At 35.5% G+C, this 27,148-nt stretch overlaps 1 long non-coding RNA gene across 2 annotated transcripts in view; it reads left to right on the top strand.

Annotated features, from left to right (window-relative positions):
* The window catches only part of LOC144315673 (uncharacterized), a 314,745-nt gene extending 294,316 nt beyond the window's left edge, over window positions 1-20,429 (top strand). For both annotated transcript variants that reach the window (XR_013381417.1, XR_013381418.1), the window contains exons 4-5: window positions 1,495-1,540; window positions 18,962-20,429. This is a non-coding gene — a long non-coding RNA (uncharacterized LOC144315673). The remainder of the gene's footprint in view (window positions 1-1,494; window positions 1,541-18,961) is intronic.
* Window positions 20,430-27,148: the final 6,719 nt, after the last annotated feature.

The following is a 27,148-nucleotide window of genomic DNA, read 5'->3' as shown; positions in this document are numbered from 1 at the left end:
TTTCCAAAAATTAGATCCACAGAAAACTATGTCATAAGATGTTCATATGAACAATGGAACAAGAAATTTTTTTTTGAACAAGAAATTTAAAAATATTTTAAATTTGGAAAATGTCAAGATGGAATTAAAAATATTTCTTTACTGTAGGGCTTTTCTGAGCTTTTAATATGCATTATTTCTTGAGAATCTACAAATTGGAGATGATGTACAGGTGTTTCTTCAATATATTTTACAACAGAATGCTTTTTTCAAAGATGACCTTTTTTGGACTCCTGCTCTGTAGTACATAATTTGCAAAAATTGTGACTCCTCCAACTTGCTCATTGATTGAGGTCCAGAAAGTGAAATGACTTATTCCAGTTTGAAGGCCTAAATCTTGACAGTGCTGGAATCTGAAGCTAACAGTGCTGACCTTAATTCACTGTTCTTTTCAATACATGTCGGATAATAAAATCACATATCAATTCCAGCGCACCCCTACATTGCAAGCATTCCTATTTCATTCAATTATTTCTTTAAAATAAAAAAAAATACACATTGACATAAGAATAACTATGCTATGTTTTTCATGTATTTTTCTCATGTAATGTTTAGGTTCACAACTTGTTTTACAAATGTTTGTTTACACATTTATGCATGCCTAAAACATCTACAGTTTTGTTGAGACTTCCTACACATTATCAACTGAGGAAAATTTGTACTTATCCTGATGGATTTACCTAGTTCTATGAACCTATAATATTTTATAATAGTACAAGAATTCTTTGAGAATCTTTTATAGTAGAGTGTACCTTATTTCACTAAACATTCTACTCTAACACTTTTTCCTTTATGATGTTCCAGATCATTAAACACAGGTTATTATCTTATATTGGGTCCATTGAAAGCAGAACTTAAGACAAAGAATAAAGGTGAAGAAAAGAGGAGAGGAGGCAAGGAGAGATGGGAGTGATGTGATGTGCTGTTTCTTATGTGGCCACCACTGTATAATTAGCTGCCAACTAAATTGTCTCTTTTTTACTCATTTCTAGTTTCCTACATTAACCAACGTGCACAGCTTTAATCTGGCAGATTTCTAATCTTCAGAAATTCGCAGGATATTCCACTTTATTTCCAAATACAAATACCAAGTTTTCAGATTTTCCCTGACTTGTCCATAACTGGATTTTATTTGAATCTTTTCTGAAATTTCTGAGGAATATATATCTTAAACCATTTATTATATTCCGTGCTTTATAAAAGGATTCCCTCAAGACATATCTGATGTTTCTACTGGATAATAGAATCTCTATCTGGGCAAATATATTGCCTTTAAAAAATCTTTGTATTTCCCACAGCACCCGACACAGAACCTTGCACATTGCCCGTTATCAGTATACATTTGCTAAATAATTGCTTGTTTAACTTTGTTTACATTTTCTTTCAATATACAAATGTACAGGCTTTCTCTTTTTCCAGTCCTGACCTTTTTTTTTTTTTTTCTATTTTTCTCAGGAAGTTCTTAACCCCTGTTGACATAAGGCAATTGAAGAAAATGCAAGTAAGAAAATTGTTTTCCTTACATAAAGCTTTAACAATTTTGCTGAAAGGAATAATGTGAAGTAGTTACAAGTACAGTAGACCAACATTTCTAGTCTTTGCTCTGATGCTAATTAGCTAAGCAACCTTGAGAAAGTCATCTTACCTTTCTAAGCCTTCATTTTCTTATCTTTAAAATGAGGTATAGTGTTTTCTATATGAGCTACCACACAGGACTGTTTCAAAGAACAAACACTATCGCGTAAATACATTTTGGAGGTGCAGAGCACCATATAATTGCAAACACTATCATGAATAGAAAAATAATAGTGTCTCTGAGTAGGGCAGTACTTTGAAAACATTTAGTCCTGTCCTTTTTTGTTAGTGATGAGTAAACTGAATACTAGAAGGTTATAGAACTTGTTCAAAGTCACAGAACTGGTTGATGCCAGTGCCAAAAAATGAACCTAAAGATTGAATCATCCATTTCTATCTCTGTTAAAATTCTACTCCCAGATCTCCAGCTCACCTGATCTCTCTAGACTGTCAGCTTGTTTCTATCCTCTGTCTCCAGTGTATTCACTTTCTGTGGTTCATGATTATTTTCTTTTGATCCCTTGAAGGGGTCAGAATCACTGTGTTTGGCACTTATCTAGGCTCTTTTACCCTTCTGTAATTCTAGGCTTCTAAAATTTAACTTTAAACTGGAATCCTGGCCAGGTTTCTGAGTGGCTATGTGCCCACATTGGCTGGCATCTTCTTCTAGCCTGTCCGTACTAAGCCAGCCTGCTTCAAAGATCATAGTTAGGCTGCTTGACTTTTTGATTTGATAACTTGCCCTCTCACTTCAAGTGAGTTTTTCTCTACAGATAGAGGGTTTCTCCCACCTCTGTGTGCGTTGGTACAACAAAGATAATTCTCTGGGATATTCTTTGGTGATTTGTCACTCAGGTATTCCCAGAGATGGAAGATTAGTTCCAAGTTCTTTTAATTACATAATATAGTTTGTGGTATTTTAAGTAAAGTACAATTTTTTCAACCAATTCTGGCCTTCTGATTCCTAGACAGGCTTTTTTAAACATAATACTGTACTTTATTATTATAATCAGTGCTAGTATTATTTTCAAGAACATGAAAAATAGATCTATTCATTAACAATTCAATTTGTATTTTTTTCTCATTCTTGAAGAGGAGGTTATATTGGTTCCTTTTGAATCTTATCAATCTATTATTTCCTTTGACAGTGAAAAAAAGTCAGAAAATCCAAGCACTTTCTGTTGGCAGTAGTCAGATGAAACTCATATATACGAAATGGAATGAAAAACTGTTTGATGAGCTAGACTTGAGGCAGGAGGACAGGCATCATATATCTCATTGTTTTATTTGCCTTCCTTGGTCCTCCAATAACTATTCCCAATTTTGTTTTGCATCATCTATTCTCCCAAAATATACTCCTTAGGCTTTTATATTTATAGGTCCTTCTTTCCTTTTCATTCCTTTGATGCTCTGTTTTTCCCCTTTTTCTTCCTTCCCCAATTATTCTATGGAGGCTTTTATTGACTTTAGCCTTTGATAGCTCTATGTATTTGAAAGCAGCCATTCACCACCTCCTCTGGAGAAGTACCAATAAAGTGCAAAACCATTATCACAAAACTGTTTCTCAAAGTTTTGTCACATCCCAGACAGTTTCATGAAGATATGCTGAAAGGATTTGTTTTGTTTGTTTCTGCTTTAGGGATTGCTAAGGGCAATGGGAGATCCGGGGGAAGGGGTTGTAAATCATGGATTATTGTGACACATCTTATTTGTTTCTGGGGTGTTTTCTTTTCTTGGGGCCAAAAAATTCAAAGTTTTGTTCAAGAATATTTTCTGATGTTCTGTGCCACATCAGAAAAACAGTGCATGTTTTCTTGCTTGAAATCTTGAAAATTTTCCAAATGATTTTTAAATGATTTTTCAATTCCAGGTCAGTAAGAACTACATTAAGTAGCAAGAGATTTTGACTTTAAAGAATTTAGAGAGTATTTAGTAAGAACAATTTTCAGAAGCCTCTTATGAAGCAGACAGGAGGACATAGAATCAGCCTAGGTATATCATATACATATACTGACTCTAAAGAGGATACCCATTGTTAGGTCTCCTTTTAGGAAACTCTGTGGTGTTATGATAGGTTACTAGGAGTCCTCCGCATATGATTTTATTTTCTTTTGTTTTACTTTATTTATTTATTTATTTATTTATTTATTTATTTATTTATGATTTTATTTATTTATTTGAGAGAGAAAGAGAGAGCACAAGAGGGGGAAGGGCAGAGGAAGAAGTAGGCTCTCTGCTGAAAAGGGAGCCTCATCCAGCATGCAGGGCTCCATCCCAAGACCCTGGGATCAGGACCTGAGCTGAAGGCAAACACTTAACTGACTGAGCTACCCATGCTCCCCATCTTCATATGATTGTAGTCTGATGTTCTGGGCCTCTGGTCAGAAGTATCAGTAGTCCAGAGACTCAGTTATTAGGGTATATCTGCAGTGATGGAAGATCTGTGGATTTATTTTGATGAAAGATGAATTTGAATTTTGGAAATCTTGGTTGAGAAGCCTGGTAATGTTCATGCTGAGGATTGGTCCATGTAAGTCTGCAGCTCAAGAAGGGGATCAGGACTAAAAACCATAATCCTTCCCTACATTTTTATTAAAGTATACACATTAAGCTCCTAAGTGAGGGTCACCTTGTGGTGGGCCCAGAGGACCCAGTAGTAAAAAAACAAAAATGAAAAAACAGTTTGTGACCTCAGGGAGTTTAGGTATAGTAACAAAGGTAAAATAATTTTAAGCAATCCCTATGGAAGGAGCTGAAGGAGGAGTCAGAGGGACAAAAAAAAAAAAAAAAAGTGACAGAGAACCCATACAAGGACTATGATGAACAAACAATTTTTCAACTGTATCCAACTTGGATAGGGTGTTTTAGGAAGGTTAATATTAGGAGACAGATATTGACATCAGTGAAATTAGAAATATTTTGTTTTGTGGAAATACAATTTTTTGTCTAGACTAGAAGAACCTCATCGACAACAAAAATTGCTATCCATAAAAGAAATCACAATTCTCTGAAAGATATTTATATTATAGATTATTTTTCTGAATTTACAATTTGTTTTTTTGAATTCCCTTGGTGTTTATTCATGAATATACATTTTATCCTATACTATCTTACACATTTATTGCTCATTAAATATTCAACAAGTCTTTTTTGATTGATTGATGAAAACAAAATGAATATCTGTTCCTCCCCATTTAGCACAGATATTCTGACAGTATAAATTCAATAAAGATGTACCAAGGACTCCTTAACTATGTCCCATACACAAGGCATGATGCAAACACTGAGTGAAGGGTACAGAAGTGTTAATTAATATACATGAAAAGTAAATAACAATTCCAGGCAATATAGCAGGCAATTCAGTAGGGCTCTTATTAGATTCATTGGATCTTTCATGCATTAGACCAATTATTCATTCCATGTATATCTATTGATATGACCTCTACAGTTCCTTTTATTTTTTTTATTTTTTTTTAAATTTTTTTAATTTATTTATGATAGTCACAGAGAGAGAGAGAGAGAGAGGCAGAGACACAGGCAGAGGGAGAAGCAGGCTCCATGCACCCGGAGCCTGATGTGGGATTCGATCCCGGGTCTCCAGGATCACGCCCTGGGCCAAAGGCAGGCGCCAAACCGCTGCGCCACCCAGGGATCCCTACAGTTCCTTTTAAATCTAAGCATCTCTGATTACATAGTTTGATGACTTCAAATCCATGAGCTGGCCTAGGCTTGCCTTGATTTTTTTCTCTTTTTGTGATATGTGTGATCCAAACAACCTTAAGAGGTCAGAGGACATAATTTCTCTTAATACATAATTTCTCATAATATCCCCTATTATTCCTGAAAGCACATTATTGAAAGCAAATTATGTTCTCTCCATAACTACTTGCTAAATGAGAAAAGCAGAAATATGTACACAAACATACATACAAACAGATATGCATAAGTATATATGTTCTCTAAATGAAGGATCAATATATCACCAATATTTTGTGTTTTGTCCTAGATTCAGTTACTTATACCAAACAGTCTCTTGCTAACCTATGGAATCAAATATCATCCAGGGCATTTTGATATACACTATTTAATATGTGCTAATGTGACCATTTTTATTCAAGGGCTTATTTGCAGAGCTTTTTTTTTTTTCTTAATTTGGCCTCATCAAGATGTAAATTCACTGTCCTCTGTATCTCTTTGTTTTTATTTACTAGAGAAGGTATGTAAAATAAGTCTCCGATTATCAATCCATTCTTGATTTTAGCTCCAACACAATTCCCATCCTTGGGGCAAGGTGGGTAAGTGGAACTTTACTCTTCTCATTGTACATTCATTTCTGTTATATCTGTGTCCATTTCCTGGCCTTTCAAACTGCTCCGAACTTCAGTCCAAGTAACAGAAGAAACTAGTCTGATTGGCCTATTTAGTTACTATTAACCTTATTGGATAGAGTCATTTATGACTGAATACACTATTGTTCATCATGCAGTATCTGCCCAGTTCCATTTGACTCACAGGAGTGTCTGATCCTGATTCAGTCAGTAGCATTTCTTTCTTTCTTTCTTTCTTTCTTTCTTTCTTTCTTTCTTTCTTTCTTTCTTTCTTTCTTTTTCTTTCTTTCTTTCTTCTTTCCTTTTTTTTTATTTTATTTATTTACTCATGAGAGACAGAGAGAGGCAGAGACACAGGCAGAGGGAGAAGCAGGCTCCCTGTGGGGAGCCTGATGGAAGTCTCCATCCCAGAACCCCAGAATCATGACCTGAGCCAAAGGCAGACGCTCAACCACTGACCCACCCAGGTGCCCCAGTCAGTAGCATTTCTGCCTGAAGAACACTTCAGTACTTATTTTCCAAGCGCTGGTCTATGGATAGGGCAGATTCATAAAGTAAGAGATATTGGGCATAGTTTGATAATTTGCCTAAGATAGCTCCAGCTTGCATTTGCTGTTCTGCTCTCCCAACCATCTAGTTCACTGATTCTTTCTCTAGAGTGGTAAATGTAGATATTCTATCCTTCATGCCATTGGCCGCCATCTTGCTAGATATTCAGTTTCAAGGATGCATCTGTCTAATATAATCCATGAGAAGAAAACATAAACACAATCATTGCCTTTCAGCAGGGAGGCAATTCAAAGACATCTCGGTTTACTTTATCCACAGGGAATATCACAGGCTCCTTTAAATGCTGTTTGTGTTGGAATTCACAGTCTCCATATGTTGTATATTTCTCCTTTAATTCCATCATAATCCCACCCAGATGTTACCAGATCATCTATCTATAAGCTATGGACTACATAGTAAATCTAGCTACCAATACATCTTTTGTGTAGTAAAAAGAATAATTAGAACACATATGAACAATACCAGTTATAATGAGATATGGCAAAAGCAATATTTATCATTTATAATGTATATCATAATGCCTTAGCTGGTATTATTTTCCCCAGGGTATATTAGAGTCTTTGGTCTTAGTCTAGAACACCAGTTAGCCAGAAATCTTAGTCCAATGGTGTAAAACACTTGGTTATCAGGAATCCAAGGCTTATGCAGTCTCGAATATAATGGTAGACTGCTATTAATTTTTGTCATTGACCATGGTTATAGAAGAACCTCCATAGGGGATTCAGTAAGTTCCAAATTTATCTGGTACCAAAATTCATTCCTAATATTTTTGCAAAGTACTACAGCCCTTTTTAAAAAAGCCTATTCCTATGAAATTAAGGAGTTTTGAGATGACTAACACAAAGTTCCAATTTCCAATTTACTGAATTTTTTTGTTACCTGGGGTTGAATTATCCTTCTTTTGGCTTTTATCACTATAGAGAACCAGAAAACAAAGATTTTGAGCTATTTTTTAAGAATAATCATAAGACTCAAGTGGACAGCTCCAAATCATGGTCTCAGGATTCAAATATTGTTATAGGTGGAAAAAACAGCAGCAAATATTAGGTGATGTTTCAGAGCTCAGATTGCAACTTGGAAGACAAGATCTTCTGAGAAGTGCTAATTTTCTCAGTAAGTAATCCTCCAGTAGTTTTTGTTTTGTTTTAAATTTTATGTTTTGTAATCACAGTACCTATACATGCTAGGCTACAAGACTAGTGAATCTCATTTGGATCAAGACATTTCACTTCTGGAGCAAATGCTCTTGGTTGCCAATCCCAATGCTTATTTTCCTATCCTACTTTCTCATAAGAATTCCACTTTTATGCAACTACCTGTCCTGCAGGGAAGATAACACTATTCCAAGTTCTTTAACTAAGCATGGTAGTTTCATTACACTCACCAGTGATTGGTTTAGGGGTAGGCATATGACCTAATAGGTAGTTCTGAGAAGCTTCTGAGGAAAAAAATAAAATTCATACTCTTAAAAAAAAAAGAGACAAGAAACAGGTGAGGTTCTCTTTCGTTAGATGTTATTTTCTTGTCCTTAACTTTAGCAGACCTTTGGAATTTAAAGGGAGGTAGTTGGCTTAGAAGAAAATGCTGAAGGTGAGCCAGCAGACCTATATGACACGTACACTGTTCTACTGGGGATGTGCCCAACCAAAGTATGGCAAACACAGAGGAAGAAATAACTAACTCTCCTTTGGGGAGTTGTAAAATGTTCAAGAAAAGATGATTTTTTAAAAAAGAATTAATAGATAAGTAGTGTTCATCAAGAGCAAGTGTGGTGAAAAGAGGTGGAGATGGTAAAAGGAATAGAATATGCAGAAGCATGGGACTTAAAGGAGCATGTCATATTAGAAAGAAACCTTCCAGGGATTATTTAGGGGATGTAGTCAGGAAATGAAGCTAGAAAAAAAACTGATCAAGGCCAGATACTGGGGGTCATTTTCCCAAGTTGCTTTAAGGAGTATGAAATTCAAATGCAACTGATAAGGAACAGCTAAAAATGCTTAGAGATTACACATTCAAACTCACTTTTAGCAAGGTTTTTGAGAGGATGGATAGGAAAGTGCAGATTTAGGTTGCAGGGAAAACCGTCAGCAGGCAGTTAAAGTAGTGAAATAGGTGAGAGAAGTGAGAGAGCTAATAAAAGACACTGGTTTCACTTAATTTACTGACCCTTTCCTTTCAGAGAACTTCATATCCTACAGCTGACCCAATACAATATGTATTTGAAACCTGGCTTTATTCTGCTAATTTCCAAGGCAAATCTTTTCATAAAATGTTCATAAATATTTTATGTTTTCAACCTAGCACCCCTAAAAACTCTAATTTTGATGTCCTTCCCCAGTCTTATAGAATAGCATCAATTGTCTTTATGTTGTTTTCCCTCTTTCCTAAATTACATGGAAAACTTCTGCCAAAGGCATAAAATCATCATTAAAAAAAAATTCAGTTGGCCCATCTGTTGCAGAAGTGCCACCTTCCCTGAAGACCACAAACACATTTTTCTCCCTCTCCAGCAGTCAATGTTGCTTCTAAATTCCCCCAATAGAGTCTTTGAGAGAATCTCAAATTCTTCCCCAACCTTTCCTTCACTTTCTAAAACATGGATGAAATTAAGGGCTGGTAGGTGAAAAGGAAATTTCATCACATCAATATTTTTTCAAGTTTGCTATACCTTAGTCTTTTAGACTCTCAAAATAACCACCATATCTTTTTTATCCTGAACCTTGCGTTAAATTTGCTCCCAACACAGGCTGATCCAGCTGGTGTTGATGAGCAGTGCCACATTAATCTCGGGCAAGAGGAATCTTAAGTCTGGACCCTGGCTTTAGAGAGGACCTTTCTGGCCCTCCTCTCTCCTGGGCCTCCACACAGTGGGAGATGCTTATAAAATGGTGTAGATGGGGATCCCTGGGTGGCTCAGCGGTTTGGTGCCTGCCTTTGGCCCAGGGCGCGATCCTGGAGTCCCGGGATCGAGTCCCACGGTGGGCTCCCTGCATGGAGCCTGCTTCTCCCTCCTCCTGTGTCTCTGCCTCTCTCTCTCTCTCTCTCTCTCTCAGTATGTCTATCAGAAATAAATAAATAAATCTAAAAAAAAAAAAAGAAACGGTGTAGATATGTTCACTTGGAAATCTTATTCTTTTTCTAGACCATGCTCTACATTCCCGGGACTTTGGCATTCTCTGCCAAATCAGCCCCAAGCTCACTTCTAAGGGCTGTGCAGGGCCTTCCCAAGTCTCACTTCTGAGGAAGTGATCAGTGTACTCATTCCTAGGGTCAAGCATTAGCCAAAAGGAAACTCTTTACAACAGGTGTAGATGGAGTTTGATGTGTAGTCTCAAGTGATCACACGTGTGTATACCTGCATTGCTGGACAGAGCCAGTGATAGGAAGAGAAAGAGAATCAGCTTTCCTCACACTACCATGTTTCTGGTCCAGGACACTGAAGAGTCACAGAATTCTAACTTCAAATGTGCCCTTCTAGGTTGTTATGAAAATATGTATTTTAATGTAGGAAGATCAAATATAATTTAGTTGTTTCTTGGTTTGACTTATAAAAACTTTAAATATTTAAACATATATTATATGGATCTCCACTTGTACTATTGCCCCAGAACTACACACACTAAGAAGACTGGATGATGAGGTATGAGTTGATGGATCATAGTAGCTTCCTTGTTTGAAAACATTCCTCTATAACCAGTTGGTATGGCTAGGATTCCACCCTCACTATTCCTTGCTCAAAGGCAAGTTCATCTGACAGGGATCATTTCTGTGGGATTGGCATTTCCAAATTATTTCCAGATGTAGGTTTGAAGAACAAATTTTAGTAAGTGGAAGATGGAAATGCTATGGAAATAGACAAAAGCATTTAAGTCTGAGATAAATTTTGGGCAACTATAGAGGAATAGATGATCAAGGGAACACACAAGACTATGCACAAGTTAGTGAGCTTCCTAAGGGGCTGGTTCCCGGAGGCTTGCAAGTTCAACTCCATCAGATCACTATCCCCAATCATTGAGTCCCATGTGCATTTTGCCATATTCTTTTGGGGCTTGGCCCAGAGCTAGTGCTTTCTTGGAATTCATGGTGAAGTGAAGCAGATGGGCCAAAGAGTGCTGCACTCAGTGCCATCTCTGACCCCGGCAGGTGGCATGGCCTTATCTTTGCCTCCCACTTCCTCTTCTCCTATGATGGAGGTAACTTTACCTGAATCACTTATAAAAGTATTTTCTGACTGGTCTGATCAGTCTTTATTTTCTTTTGCTTTTGTGAAACTTAGATAAGAATCAATTTAAAGGGTTCTATAAAAGAAAATGTATCATACATGAATAGATCGTTAGCATTCTTTTGTGCCTGGTTTTGTCTTGCTTTCCTCATTATTATAGAGTTTTTGTGTGTGTGTGTGTGTGTGTGTGTGTGTGTGTGTGTGTGTGTGTTTGTATATGGGTGTGGGCAAAGCAACCTTGGATTTCCAATCATGGTAAAGGCAGTGTGCAACAGGTGCACTACAAACCAATGGGTTCAGGTTGCTGTAATTGCTGTGTTTCCCTCAAGAAACGACAACTTGTCCATCTCCTTCCACCATTACTAAGTGGACAGTGCACAGAAACAGATTTAAAAGAGTTCTTCAAAAGCCCGGTCCCTAATCGTACTTTCCTGACAAGCTGAGGTTGGAAAGAGCTCTAAGGCAATGGATGGTTTCAGCGCCAGAGAAGATTAAGGGGGTGGAATATCTCTTTGAGATAGTTGGAAGATAAGGAGTGCTACCCATTAAATGCTTTTCAAGGCCATGCTTTGTCTAACTAAAGATGATTCTAAAATCAGATAGTATTCTGAATAATGCTTATAATATATATCATAGTTGAATGCTTATTCTGTACGTGATATCATGTAGCACATATTGAGGACTTAGCATGTGCCAAGAATGTATTAAAACATTATCTCCTTTTGGCCTTATAACAATACCAAGAATTAGGTAAATTTTCTGTTCTCATATATTAGTAAGGATCAAGCAGGAAAACGGATCCCAAGAAAGAATGATTTTAATGTAGGAGAAAATGCAGTTAGAAGTAATGCCTAAATGAGGAATAAGTAGCTGAGGATGTTGTTTGGAAAGATGTCAGCAAAGCAAACTGCCAAAATGTGCTATTTCAATTCTAACCAAGAGTCATATTTCTAGTGAAAAAATAGCAGCAACAAAAACAACAAGACTTTGAACACCTAATATGCACCAAGACAAAGCCTACGGTCTTTACAGGAGGTCAAAATATAAAATAAACACAACTTAAGCTCCCTATCTGAAAGGCATATGTTCAGACACATATTGTAACAAGAGGTAGTAAGTGCCAAACAGTAGGATGTGCAAGGAAGGGGCTGAGTAAATCAGCACATGGGGTTTGGGGACAGCTTCATAGGGGAGGTGACAATGGGTCTGGATTTTGAGGGGTACATAGGATTATAGTCACACATCATAGAAGGGTGGTAGAAATATTGGTGGCATAAACCACATTTTTAAAAAAGTTATTATAGTACCTAACAAAAAACAGGAAAGAAAACTTGTATTAAAAAATAATTAGGGGCACCTGCCTGGCTCACTCACTGAACTGTGCAACTCTTGATCTCAGGGTTGTGAGTTTGAGCCCAACACTGGGTGTAGAGACTACTTAAAAATAAAACCTGGGCAGCCCTGGTGGCTCAGCGGTTTAGCACTGGCTTCAGCCCAGAGTGCGATTCTGGAGACCTGGGATCAAGTCCTGCATCGGGCTCCCTGCATGGAGCCTGCTTCTCCCTCTGCTTGTGTCTCTGCCTCTCTCTCTCTCTCTCTCTCTCTCTTTCTCTCTCTCTCTTTGTGTCTCTCATGAATAAATAAATAAAATCTTTAAAATAAATAAATAAATAAATAAATAAATAAATAAATAAATAAATAAAATTTTTTTAAAAAAGAAAATGATCAGACAAAAATTACATTGTTCTTATATATCTTATTGGCAAAATAACTTTTTCATAGGATAAGATGTTTATTCTTCAGTTTATCAGCTATATTATTTTATGAGTCAAACTCTTTCAAAATTATCTTAAAAAACATATGAATCAGATTTGGGTTTCCTCCAACTACTCCTTTAAATACCCTTTTCCTTATGCTTCACAAGCCTCTACCCTTGGAATATACAACCCCACAAAGATGATGCCATTCCCAGATAAATACATCCTCCCAAGCACTGAGTAGTATTCACTGTTTCTGCTCAAATGAAATCTACGATATTGGAACAATTGTCAGGGAAAAAAGTTGGGGTGCTACTTGTCACCATTTTGAGCTTAAGAGTCAAGGAAGCTATATACACACTAGAAGGATGAATGAGGTCAAAAGAGCATCTGAAAACAGCCAGAAGTTGAGAAGGCCCATAATAGGAGCTGTAAAGTACTACCCAAACAGATGAACAGAGAAATCAAGCAGAGAGAGAACCAGAAATGCTGCTGATGACTTTGCTCTAATATAAATCATTCTGTTTGGGGCTTTGTTGGTATTGCAGTCTCTAGTGTGTGTGCTATGCTGGGGACCTCTGGTAGTATCTGATTAGAAAGGTGCAGTTGTCAGTGCATTTCTACTCTTTAGAAATGTGAAGTGATGAAATATCAAAGTCAATATTTTTGCCAATCTTCCCTGCCCTTTGCAATCTCACATCTCTCCAGGGGCCTGAAATCTGCCGGTCCTGGAGCAGATCCATGTGTGACTGCCAACAAAGCCTCTCAGAGGAGAGACTGAGTGTTTGATTCCACATTGGGCAGGAAAACATGCTCCCCTGTGTTCTCTCCGATGAGTGGAGGAACCTCCAAAGGCAGGCACAATGATGGAACAAGAGGTTTTGTAGCAATGAAGCAAAAGGTTCTCTTATAATTTTGTTTTCTTATTTGATTTCATTTTTCCTTCTCTGCTTTTATTTTCCTTTATGAGAAAATTGAATGTAAAATGAATATTTTGAAGAAAATGATGAAAGAATTATTTAGCATTTGAAGCATTGCTGTATAGAAGTGAAATTTGATCCTGCTGACATTACTTTTACTAGAATTTTGTTCCTTTCATTTGTATCTAAGTTTTATACTGAAGCCGGGTTATCCTATTGTGATCTTTGACCAGATACCATCTCAGGAAATTTTGAATTCTCTCTTATTGGTTCTATTTCTCTGCTTTATTTGTCCACCATCTTTGCTTTCCCCTCAATGTCTATCTTTGTTCTCTATATTTGAAATATTAACCATGCCAAAAAGTGGCATGGTCCTTACTGTTTTCTGCACTCTGGGCTCTTTACATGAACTGGAAGGAGGTTGGATCTGTGATGTAGAGCTCTGGTTGTCTGTAGTTGCTGGGGTTGATTTTGAGTCCAGGTTTGACCACTATGAATAAACTACCTATTATTACTCAGAAAGCGTATTAAGTATGCATATGCCAAGGACAAATCCCTAGGGTTCTGGTCCTGTATGTGTATTTGCCTGTTGAATGCAAGGCTGATTCTCAAAATTTCAAACTGTTTTGACAAAAGGGGTACAGAGCTATTTTCCCACCCCTCCCTTTTTTTTTTCTCTGTGCCCTCTTTACTTTCCTCAGCTTATTTTTTTTATATCACATGGTAAAGTGATTGGAAGTTTTAGTGTAGACAGTCTTTAGAATCAGAAAGCCTTTCCTCTTTAGCTTCATGACTTCAGCTACACAACTTTATGGAAGCCAGTGAACACTTCTGTTCTGTGGTTTTGTCATTTGTTACATGGGGATAATTTAGGTCACCTTATCAATTTATGTCCAGCTTCATGGATGCAAGCTCTTAAGTCACACATGACCTCACATTTAGAAGAGCCCATACTTCTTTGTTTAATGTGAAGTTCATAATGATATCTGAATAAGTAGTTCTGTATTTTCATTTTGCAGTGGATTATATATATAATATTATATATAATATTATATATATATATATATATATATAAAATGAGTTAATTGGTAATATTGAAATGTCATTGACACATAGTCGTTCTTGCCATTCTCACCTGTCTCCATATTCTGACTTGGATCTTGTTAGGTGGAACCAACCCTTTGTGAGTATGTTGCTTTATGGATATTCAGAGAAGAAGAATGCTAAGCAATCAGCAATATTCAAACCCAGAGCTCTCCAATGTTGACCCAGGAGGAAGTTCTAACTCCCCTGAAGAGACTAGATACATGTATCTATGGTTCAAATTCTCTATGGTCCAGAATCAATGCTGTTATTAGTCTCTGTCTTCAGAATGATATTCTTGTACTAATCATTGGATGGATAATTACTTATATCTGCTTTATGATTTCTAGGAGCTTTTTATTCCCTTGGGCTCCTAAAGTCAAAATCACTGTAAACTCTTCAACTCAAATTAGCAAATATAGGATTATACAAATAATTGAATTGGAAGTCTAGAGGTAGGCCAACTCATATATTATCAAATAAATTTTAACACAGGTGACAGAGTAATTCAATAGGTAAATGAGAGCTTTATTCAACAAATGGTGCTGGAACATTTGGATTATCCATAAAGAAGAAACTGAACCTTGACCTCTACCTTACATGACATTAAAAACTTAACTTAAAACATGCAAATTTTGAATGTAAAAGTTAAAGCTATAAAATTTCTAAAATAAAGCATAAGAGAAAATTATTGCAATCCTTGGAAATGCTAAGATTTCTTAGGGTGCAAAAACCATGAACCATAAAAGGAAAGTGAATACATCATACTTCATACAAATTAAAGACTTCTGTTCTTTGAAAAACTCAATTATTAAAATGAAAGAAATAGCTATAAAATGGTAAGTTACACTTTTCCAACTTCCCAAAAAAGAAGACAAACCCATAAAATATTGAGCAAAATATGTGGATAGGTACTTCAGAAGACATGTATGAAGAGCCAACAAGCATTGAAATATCATTATTAGTAATCAGAGAAATACAAATTAAAACCATAATAAGATACTACTACACAACTACTAGAATTGCTAAAATTAAAATAATTGTCTATGTGATGGTCAAAGTGTGAAGTAAATGAACTTTTATGTTTGTTGGTGAGAATTTTTTAAAGATCTATTTATTTTAGAGACAGAGAACAAGAGTATGTACACAGATGTGAGCATGTGTGCATACACATGTAGGTGGGGAGGGGCAGAAAAAGAGAGTGAGAAAGTCAGGCACACTTCACACTGAGTGAGGAGGCCTACACTGGGCTCCCTCTCAGGACCCTGAGAGTTTGACTCTGAGATGATGACCTGAGCCAAAACCAAGAGTCAGATGTTTAACTGATTGTGCCACTCAGGTGGGTGCTCCACTGGTGAGAATTTAAATGGTGCAACCACTAAGGAAAACTGTTTAGCAATTTCCCACAAAGATAAATATACATTTAGCATATAACCCAGTAATTTCACTGTTAAGTATCTATCTAAGGGAAATAAAAACATCTCCAAACAAAGCTTTGTTCTCAAATTTTCACAGTATTCTTATTTATAATAAACTTCCAACCTAAACTTCCATCTGCAGGTAAACACATGAACAAAATGTTGTACCTTCACAAAATGGAATATAGTAATAACACAGCAAGCCACTGATACACAAAACAATATCCTGAGTTAAAGAAGCCAAGCATAAAAATGTATATACAATATGTTTACATTTATATGAATTTCTAGAAAATGAAAATTGAGTGCAATTAGATCTGTATTTGCCTGGTGAAGGGTGTTCAGAGAGGAGTAATAAGTGAATCTGAAGGTACACAGGAATACGTTGGAGTTGATGGAAATGTTCTATAAATTAATTGTGCTGGTAGTTAAATATATGTGTAGTTTTCAAAAGTCTCCAAAATGTACACTAAACATGCGAGAATTTTATTATATTTACATTTTACCTCAAACAAATTAAATTGGATTTCCTGTGATAGAGAAGTATATTCAAATTAATCAAGTTAATTGACTGTAAGTCCAAGTCAATTTGTTTTGTTTTGTTTTTTATATAAAGCATATATGTGTCAACTTGATCTTCTATTCAGAGATGACTATATCATACTGAACTTAAAAAAAAATTAAAGCTATATGTGAATTTAGTCAAGAACAAGAGGTTTTATAAGAACCAAGGCTAGGGTAAAATACAGTTAAATTGTCCTTGAAATTCAGGGGTGTGTGTGGACATGTGTCTGTGTGTCTGTGCATGTATGCATATGTATGTGTTTACTAGTCATATCAGAAACTGGATAATGGGAGGAGGTTAGGAGAATTACAGACTAGCAAAGGAGTAGTACTAGAGCAAGAAAGTTCCAAAAATTCCAAGTGTGCTGCACCAATTGAAGATTAATTTGGGTTAAAGAGGAAAATTTGAAGATATCAATTTTATTCATTCTGTAGGCATTCAGATGGTATTATCAATGTTCAAACTAACTAAGGAAATCAAGGCGTAGATGTTATTTGACTTAGTAAATGAAAAGTCTGATTAGAGTGGTGGGTAATTTTATAAGTAGTTTTTGGTGGAGAATGCAGATATGAATGGAGTGGCACATGCTTTGAAACTCAGAATTTCCTGTCGAGTGAATGGAGATAAATAAGTTATAGAGAGCAGTAGAAGAAACTAGATTATCAGCTTGCTGGTGTTTAGTTTTCCCTATTAATAACTTTACATACATACTCACACATTTCTATTTAATTGCTCTCTAACCAATATTTCTCAAAATGTGCTCCGTATTGCACCTGCAGAGAAACACATCGTGGGTTAAAATCATTGCGATTCTAAGAGAGTCCCTCAAGCACACTGCACTGAAATCTTTGTGAGTTTTCTAAGAGTCAACAAGCCCAAATTATTAATTTGTGGGTACCTGAAAGTTTGAAAGAACCCAGTTAAGAGTGCATCATTTCAATACTGAGGTTATTTAGCAAAGTTCTACAGCCCATATTACAAGAGTGAAGTCCAGTTTTGGTTATTTATTTATTTATTTATTTATTTATTTATTTATTTTATTTTTTTTATTTTTTTTAGTTTTGGTCATTTAATTCATACAATGTCCTGTAAAAGAATTGTGGAAAAAAAGAGATGAAGGAACCCCAGGAAGAATGCCTGAGGAGTCCACATGGTAAGAGAATAACATTATAATTGTTTAATCTTGAGGCATGAAATGACCTCAGGAAAGGGATTACTGAGAATATTACAGTTCCTGAAACTGCAAAACAATATGAATGGGAAACTAGGAAGATATATATTTTAAATACAATATATATATATGCTCATTGAAAATAAAAAATACCCAACAATTCCTTCATGAGCAGCACTATTAGTTAATTCATTCTTTGTTTCAACCATTCCTCATTATATATTTACTGCCTAGTTTAAGGCACTACTGCCACTCTAGTATTGTGAAAGATTTTTAAAAAGACACTGTAAGCAGAGGACATAATACTACATTTGATGAGATCAGATCGGTATACATCTCTTAGAAAGCAATAAAAGTTATATACAAAAGTATACTCTAGATAAATATTATACAATTGAGAAGAGATGAGTGGAGGTCAAAATGCTTGAGAAGAAATTTTTGTAGAGAAGTTAAGAGATGGCCTGTTCTTTAAGGTTGGATAGGATTCAAACCAAGATATGTGTGATGGTCATTTCTTTGGAAGGGACAGTATAAGGAAGTCATGGAGTGTAGGATATAATACCTCCTTGATAGGTTTAGAGGGGTGAAGGGTGGAATACACCAAAGGGGCAGCATAATGGGATTAAAATAGAACATGAAACCAAACAACCAAAAAAGTACTAATTTAAGGGGAGACAAGTCTTACACATCCCCAACACTAGTGAACAGTCAGTGATCATTTACAGAAGGAAGGCTACATCTTATGTCCATAGCACAACAGATTTGTATTATGCGAAGACCAGACTTGCCACAGCATAGAAGAGAAAATAGAAGGGCCCAAGTGGGAGTAGTGGGGCCAGTTAGAAAAACAATATGGCACCCTAATTCCTATCAGAAAGGGCAGTGATTTCTCTAGGGGGAGTGAACAGAAAGAGAAGGTGTAGGAATGGAGGAGACTAATGGGAAACAGCAACAGAAATGAGTAGGATTTGCTGTCATTCACCTCTACTCCACCCAGGAGGCTCTCATGCAATCCTTTTTCCTCCCTCTTTGGAAAGCAGAATACCTATATGTAAATAAGTAGATGTTTTCTTTTGTTTCTTAATCAATTTTTTATTGCCTGTGTGTGTGTGTGTGTGTGTGTGTGTGTGTGTGTGAAAGAGAGACAGACAGAGAGAGATAGAAACAGAGAAAGACATGAAATGGGTGTGGGGATGCATGCTCCAAACACAGGGGCATTTATCTTGGATTGGTGTAGCATCTTGTTGGCTTAACAGAGATGCCTGTCATCCTTCATTAATAAAATTAACAGCAAATCTCCTTACTTCCCACAGGAGGGCCTTTGAAACATTCCATCAGGGGCTTGCAGAGGACATCTGGCAGTGAGTCAATCAAGAGGCAGCATGAACTGGCAGCAGAATCAACAAGAATTTTTAAAATATACATTTATATATACATTGATATACTTTTTTGTCTATCTGCTAGTCCTAGGCAACCCGCATCTGAATTTGTTTCTATGGCCTCTCCACAGTCTCTTTTGCCACCCTCCCATCACTACCCCTTATTCTTCCCTCACCACCCCTCTACCCCCACCCCCTGCTGTCCTCCTAGTGCTGAAGACCTGTGCAATATCATTTTCCGCATAATGAAATCTGGAGTGACATTAATATAAGTGTAATTTTATAGAAGGGAATGGGCCTGGCTGATAGTTTCTACCTGCTGTGTTTTGATGATAGACATCGGGATGTCACCATCTGTGTAATGAAATTTCACCTCCGTAATGGTTCAGATTATCAAACGTTCTTCCAAGCTGGCTCTGGGAATCTACTTATTTATTTATTTACGTATTTATTTATCTACAAATGGCGCTGTAGGCCTGTTTATCATAGAGGGTATGGGTGAAGAGAGTTTTAAGTGCATTAAGCAAAGTAAAGGCAAAGTGAATCTAAACATTTGCTATTGCCCCATAGATACATTGATCATAAGGTGAAGTTACTATTTCCGGTCCTGGGCAGAAGTTTCTCTTCTATATATACTCCCATAGCTCTCTAAGTGGAACATATCAAATTGGTAGTTTAATATCATGTGAGTGCAAAATTAAGGTAAGAAAAATGCCCTGAATGTTTATTAGACAGATGTTTATACATTATATCATTTAATTTTTAGTGTTGTCAGGATGAAATGAGTTAGCAAGTCTAAAGCTTCAGTAGGCATATATAAGACAAAATGTCTAATATTCTCAAAATGGTAGATGCTATATTTTCCTTTTAAGCAAAATAAGGCTCAGAGAGAATAAATTAACTTCTTAAGATGACCTAGGGATGAAACATGTTTCAACTCAGATCTGTCTGCTTCACAAATGCATACCCTCTTCACAGCTCTAAGTTGCTTCCCAGGCACAGAGGCCAAATTGGGGCAGGTGAGTTGGATTCAGTTGAGAGAATCTCAGCTATGTCCAACTGTCCCAAAATGGTTCAATATATTCAAGTTGTGATATTGACTATCTGTGTCTTGAGTTGCCAGCATTGACCTATAATTCACTTGTTTTCTATTTCCCTAATGTCTAGCTGAGACAATGTCATCAAGAAAATAAAGAAGATAGGAGAGAGAATAAATATCGATATGTAATCACATCAGATAGATTGCAAACTGCTTATTCCATTATATTATAAAACCATTTTTATATGAATACTTAACTACATTTCAGATTATATCCAGAAGCCTAGTACACATTTTTGATAATCAATTGCTGAATATTTATGGCTGATTATATCTTCCACCCTCTTTTTTAAAAATAAAAAATGCTGGTAATATTGTTTCATGATTATTTAGTGTTTTACCCTTTTTATTTCTAAAAAACCTCAAAGATTCAAGACTATCAATCCTTTTCAACTGATGTGGAGTCTTTAGGTTGAGCTACAAGTGATATTAAGGATAGTTAAATCTTTGAAATGCTAAATAATTTACCTCTGTTGCAAATATGTTGTAATTTTTACTCACTTGCAATGCTCATATGAATTCTTGAGAAGGAAAGAAAGGGATAGAGTTCATATTGTTTTCTGGTAAAATTCAAAGTTTCTTTAAGTCATCATAGCTTGTAGCTGTGTGGAACCTACATGAAAGTTACGTATCAAGTCCTGGCAAGAGCCTGAGAATCATAGATCTACTCTATTAAGGACAGCTGGCTTTTGAGTCCCTCCTCAACCATGTCAGATGTTTTTTATACCCTCTCTCATCCTTTCTGCATAGTTTCTCTTTTTCTGAGGACTTGGTTTATATCCCATCCTGCGTACTTGTCTGACATCCCCAATTTTCTTGAATACCCTCAAAGTAAGGACTTTTACCCATCTTTAAGTGTACTGGACATGTAGTATATGTGTTCAATCATTCTCTTTTAACCAGTATTAAAGCTAAGGGAAGTACCTTAGTTTACATATGTTGGAGCATAATCCTGGTAGAACTTAGATTTTTCTGCCTCTAGTTCAGTCTACCTCCTAAGTGTTCATATGTCATTGCTTTACATCATTCCTGGCTCTCAGATTCTCCTGCATAGAGCCTTGAGCCTATCATCATTACCTTGGTCAGGAGTCTCTGTGGATGGAGATTGCAAGATATCATACTTGATGACCATTTTATGGGAAAAATTGAAATATTTAATACCTAGACAGATGGCCTTAGAGTCACTGGAGTGTGAAAACAGCAATGTTTTGTTGGAGGTTAGCACATGCTTATTCACTTTGGAATAAACAAACCCAGTGGTATAGGTTTGTTTATCAATGGGAGGTAAAGATAGAGGAGGGGGACAAGTTTATTTTGTTGACACCTTCCATCTGGGTCTTGGACAAAAACTCCCACTAACTGAAGATTGGAATATTTCCCTTAAAACTATGCTTTTAACGGCCCTAAAATCCTTCCATGGACCAGAGACCAGAACTTGGGGTACTGACAATGAGTTCACAAGAGCCCTTTAATAATAACTTTTGTCTATTCTTAGTACAGCTATAGCCTCCCAAATCCCAAATTATACTTTACACTATTCCATTTGATCTCCTCTCCAAGTAAAATCTAACCCCATACAGTTTTATCTAACCATTAAATGAGGAATAGCATGCATTTGATTGTAATTTACATAAAAGTGATGGGATTATCCTACTCAAGACTTGCTGGCAGAAGCCCAAATTTCACCTACCATTCCTCCCCTTTTTTATTGCACCTACTATTCTTTGTCTTAGTTTCCATCCTTTGTCTTAGGTTCTTCAGAATTCTTCCATTTCTCTTTTGGAAAGATATTTTCCAGGACTTATCAAGAGAAATTAGTCACCAATAATTTATCATAAAAACTAAGACTGTTATATTCACTGAGCTTTCAATCCTGAAAATTCAAGTTCAAATACTCATATGTACACACACACACATGTGCACACACAACACATGCACACACGCTACACAATATATACTACACATGTCCGTGGAGTCTATTATTCATTTCTCTGGTTACTTTTTGTTGAGTGATCTTTTATTATTTAGAACTTCTCTAGGTGCATTGGCAGTTCTGCTCTCTTTACATGGTAGAAGTGGAAAGTTGAACATTTCAGATGCATTCTACTTCCTTCTTATCACATCAACAAGAGAATTCCAAATTAGGGATGAGCTTCAATAAATTGGGGCTCTGGATATATAATATATTATATATATATATATATATATATATATATATATAGAGAGAGAGAGAGAGAGAGAGAGAGAGAGAAACTCAGACTAGGGAATTTTACATATGAGCTTATATATATATAAACTCAGACTAGGGAATTTTCCATTGCTAGAGGCTATGAACAGGCATGAGCAAAGAATGAAATTAACTCAGGAAAAGTTATGAGAAAGAAGACACAGTGGCCATTAACTATGTGACCAGATGGGCTTCTAAGAAACAAGAGGCTCTTGTGTTTCAGAACAAGCAAGAGGCCAGTAATCAATGTCCTATCCTATGATAGTGAAAGGGAGGTAAAGGGGTCAGAGCAGAGTACCTCATTAACTCGCCATGAAGTTAGAAATCACAAATGATTGTCACATGCCTCACATCACTGGGAGTTTCTGAGTTCATGCAAAATGTTTTAGCTTTAAGAATAATCTAGTTACTTTTCATAATGTTCTGTACCAGCAATTCAGGCAGAAGACTGCAGTCAGGCTCAAAAAACTAAGAGTAGATAAGAATTTCCTTGACTTGACAAAGAGTATCTTTAAAAAATCTACACCTGACATCATACTAAATTGTAAGAAATTCACAGCTTTCTCACTAAAATTAGGAACAAGGTAAGGATGTCCCCTCTCACCACTCATTTTAATATCGGAAGTATTAGCTAATGCAATAAGACAAGAAAAGGAAATGACAGAAATAAAACTTTCTTTGTTTAAAGATAACATCTTTGTGGAAAATCTGAATGAATTAGTAACTTCAGTGACAATAACAACAACTCCTGGAACTAATAAGCAATTTTAACAAGGCTGTAGGCTACAAGGTTTATATACAACAGTATATAAACTTTCCTATATATCAGCAATGAAGAATTAGAATGTGAAATTAAAGATACAATATCATTTACATTAGCACCCCAAAATGAAATACTAAGGTGTCAATATAACAAAATATGTACAAGCTCTACTTAAAGAAAGCTACAGAACTCTTATGAACAAAAGTAAAGAAGAATTAAATAAACAGAGTGATTGTTCGTGTTCTAGATAGGAAGATTCAATATTGCCAAGATGTCGGTTCTTCCCAACTTGATCAATAGATTAAATGCAATTCTAATCAAAATTTGGAGGCACTATTTTGTGGACATTGACACCCAATTCTAAAGTTTATATAAAGAAACAAAATACCCACAAGAACCAACAAATTATTGAAAAAGAACAAAATTAGAGGACAGATACCACCTGACTTTGAGACCTACTATAAAGCTACAGTAATCAAGACACTGTGGTAGTGATGAAAGAATAGAGACATAGATCCATGGGACAGAATAGAGAGTCCTGAAATAGACCCACATAAATATAGTAAAATAATTTTTGACAGAAAAAAATGGGATCAGATGCAACATGTCCCTCAGTTCTTACCACTTTATTTTGTGAAAAATATGTTCAGCCACTCTTTAATGATACTTTCTTATTTTGCAGTGAGAAGCCAGGGATCTACTTATGACCACAAGGTTGTGCCTTCTATATATCTGTGGGTGAAAACAAACAAGAGGGAAAAAATCTGATTTAATAGGAAAAGGAAAGAGACACAATGACATATATTATTTGATATTGTATACTGTTTATTAAAACCTTGATTATAACAAAAATACAGGTTTAAAACTTTGCATTATCTAGACTGTATTTTAGGTAAACTGTTTGATATTAGGAATGTATGTACAATGTAGGTACCACAGTTGAGGTTACTCAGAGCCTCAAAATCATCTTTCCAAAACTGTAGAACTGCAGAGCTTCTTATGGTTATATCACCTGGGGAACTCGAAGAGATGCTCTGTCCACCCAGAATATAGAAAACTGATGGATTAGATTTATAGGCATTAACAAACTATATAGTCCATGGAATCTAGTCCATCTCCTGCTCTGATAAAGAAGTAGTGGGGTACAGCCACCTTCATCCTTTTATGTATTGTCTATGGATGTTCCTGGGCTATAGTTGCACAGTGGAGTAGTTGAGACATGTGGTCTAAATAATTTTTTTGGCTCTTGACAGAAAAAGTTTACTGACATCTAAGTTAGAAAATGAGGACATCAGAAAGTATCCTCTAAGCACACTTTAAATGACTGTACAAGAGAAAGACAAATAACAAAAAAAGCAAAAATAGCAAAAATGCTGTGCATTTTGTTTTACATTATGAGTAGCTAATGAAAACTATAAATAATTTGAGAAAAATATGAAAATTAATCTTGAAGAAAAGAGGAGGTAACACCAAAATCCTTAGTTTCGGGATGTTCCATCATTATAAAATTTTGGGATGATTTGTCCCAGTTTACAGAAGTAAAAGAAAATGCAACTTAATTAAAAGAGAGAGATAGAGATAGAGAAAATTGTATTAGAGCAAATGGCAAGATAAAAATGTTCCTTGAGAGTGATTAGAAGTCCATTCATGAGGAATAGAACACCACTGTTACATTATAGAAAAGAAGAAATAAAATAGGAAAATAGAAATATGGAGATAATGTTCTGGTATATAAAACTGATAATTGTCAAATACTCAATGGATTATTGGATAGTGAGAAAATAGTTATATGAACAACCACTCTCCAAATCTTTCCTCCACAGTGAACAAATAAATGATGAGCAAGAAATAAGTACTTGTCAGAAAGTATTATAGAAAGCACAGGCGATTATATTATTGAAGGGATGGTCATTGGGATGGCCCAGACAGTTAGCCATGAACAAATAACTGCTAGAGAGGCTCTTATAATGAGCAGATGGCAGGTTTGGGCAAATGAGATTTCCTTTACTAATAACACATCTGGGTATCTGCCCATTCAAAAACCTATATCTGGGTTTTTAATGAGGGATTTGCCTTTTCCATCTTCTTTTTATTATACATTTTTCCCTTTTAACAGCAAGAAAAACTTTCCCAGAAGCTGTCCACCAGACATCATTTACAATCTTATTGGCCAGAGTTGTATCACTGCCCTACTTTTAAAGAAATCACATGAGTAGAAATATTAGGCAAAATAGATCATAAGACAAAAACTGTAACAAGACACAAAGAAGCTCATTGTATAATGATGGATCTGTCCATCAAGGGGATATAATATTTGTAAATACTTATACACTCAACATAGGAGTACCTAAATATATAAAGCAAAGCAAATATTAACATATCTGAAGAGAGGAATAGCAATACAATAAGAGCAGGGGATTTCAATACCCCACTTTCAACAATGGATAGATCACTCAGACAGAAAATCAATAAGGAAACATTGAATTTAAACTACATATCAGACCAGATGTACCTAACAGACATATACAGAACATTTTATGGAACAGCAGCAGAATACACATTCCTCTCGAGTGCATATGGAATATTTTCCAGGCTGGATTATATGTTTGGCCATAAAATACATCTTCATAAATTTAATAAAATGGAAATAATATCAAATATCCTTTCTGATTATAATGGTGTGAAAGTGCCAATCAATTACAAGATGAAAACTGGAAAACTCACAAGTATAGTGGTGATTAAACAAAATGCTACTGAATAATTGATGAGTCAAAGAAGAAATCCAAAGGGAAATAAAAAATTATCTTGAGACAACTGAAACTGGAAACACAACATGCCAAAACTCATGGAATACAGTAAAAGCAGTTCTAAAGGGCAGTTTATAGTAATAAATGCCTTCATTAAGAAAAAAAGAAAGATCTCAAATAAGCAACCTAACTTTGTATCTTAAGGAACTAGAAAAAGAACGAACTATACCCACAGTTAGTTATAGAGAAGAAATAACAAACACCAGAATAGAAATAAATAATAATGAAAAAAGAAAAGACAGTGGGAAAGATCAATGAAACCTAGCTTTAAAAAAAGATAAAGACAAAGCAAGAAAAAGAGATGATGAAAATAAAATTATAATAAATAAAAGAAGAAGCATTACAGATGGTACCACATAAATACAAAGGATTGTAAGAGACTATTATGAACAATTTTATACCAAAAAATTGGACAATCTAGAAGAAATGGTTAAATTCCTAGAAAAATACAACCTATGAAAACTGAATCAGGAAGAAATAGGAACTCTGAACAGATTGATTACTAGGAGGAAATTGAATCAGTAATCAAAAATCTCCCCAAAAAGGAAAGTCCGGAGCCAAATAGCTTTACAACTGAATTCTACCCAACATTTAAAGGAGAATTAATAGCAATTCTTCTCAAACTCTTTTCAAAAAATAGAAGATGGAATACTTCAAAATGAGTTAACAATACCCCTAAATCAAAGCCAGAAAAGGACACTATAGGAAAAGAAAATTAGAGGCAAATATATGTTCAGTAAATAGAAAACCACTACACAAATATTAGCTATTATTATTATCATTATTACTAGCATTGACATAATTATAAATATAGCTCATGTTTTCTCAGTAGTGGGTGTACAATGAGGATTGTTTGCTATATAGAGCTATCACATTATAATTTTCTAAGTGTTTTTAGATGCAGTGATTACCTGTTTAGCATTAGTTGCACTAGATATAAATTAATAATAATAATTATTATTATTATAATAATAAAATAACTTGATGGCTCAAGTTTCCTGGATGTATTTTTATAATGTTTTTATATTTATTGACTCCACATACATTTTAGTGACTTGGATCTCAACAATGCTAATTATATAACCATATGTCAGGATCTGGGCTAGTTACCCTGTGTGCCTCATCTCCCATAAACCTGATAATTATTCCTAAAGTGTAGATATAATCACATTTGAGTTTAAAAATCTCTATTTTAGAGATAGTTCTTGTGCTTTACTATCTCTTT

Source organism: Canis aureus, chromosome 6 (genome assembly GCF_053574225.1).
Source record: "Canis aureus isolate CA01 chromosome 6, VMU_Caureus_v.1.0, whole genome shotgun sequence".
NCBI lineage: Eukaryota > Metazoa > Chordata > Mammalia > Carnivora > Canidae > Canis > Canis aureus.
Note: the sequence above shows the minus strand (reverse complement) of the source record. Positions and strands in the feature narration are given on the sequence as shown.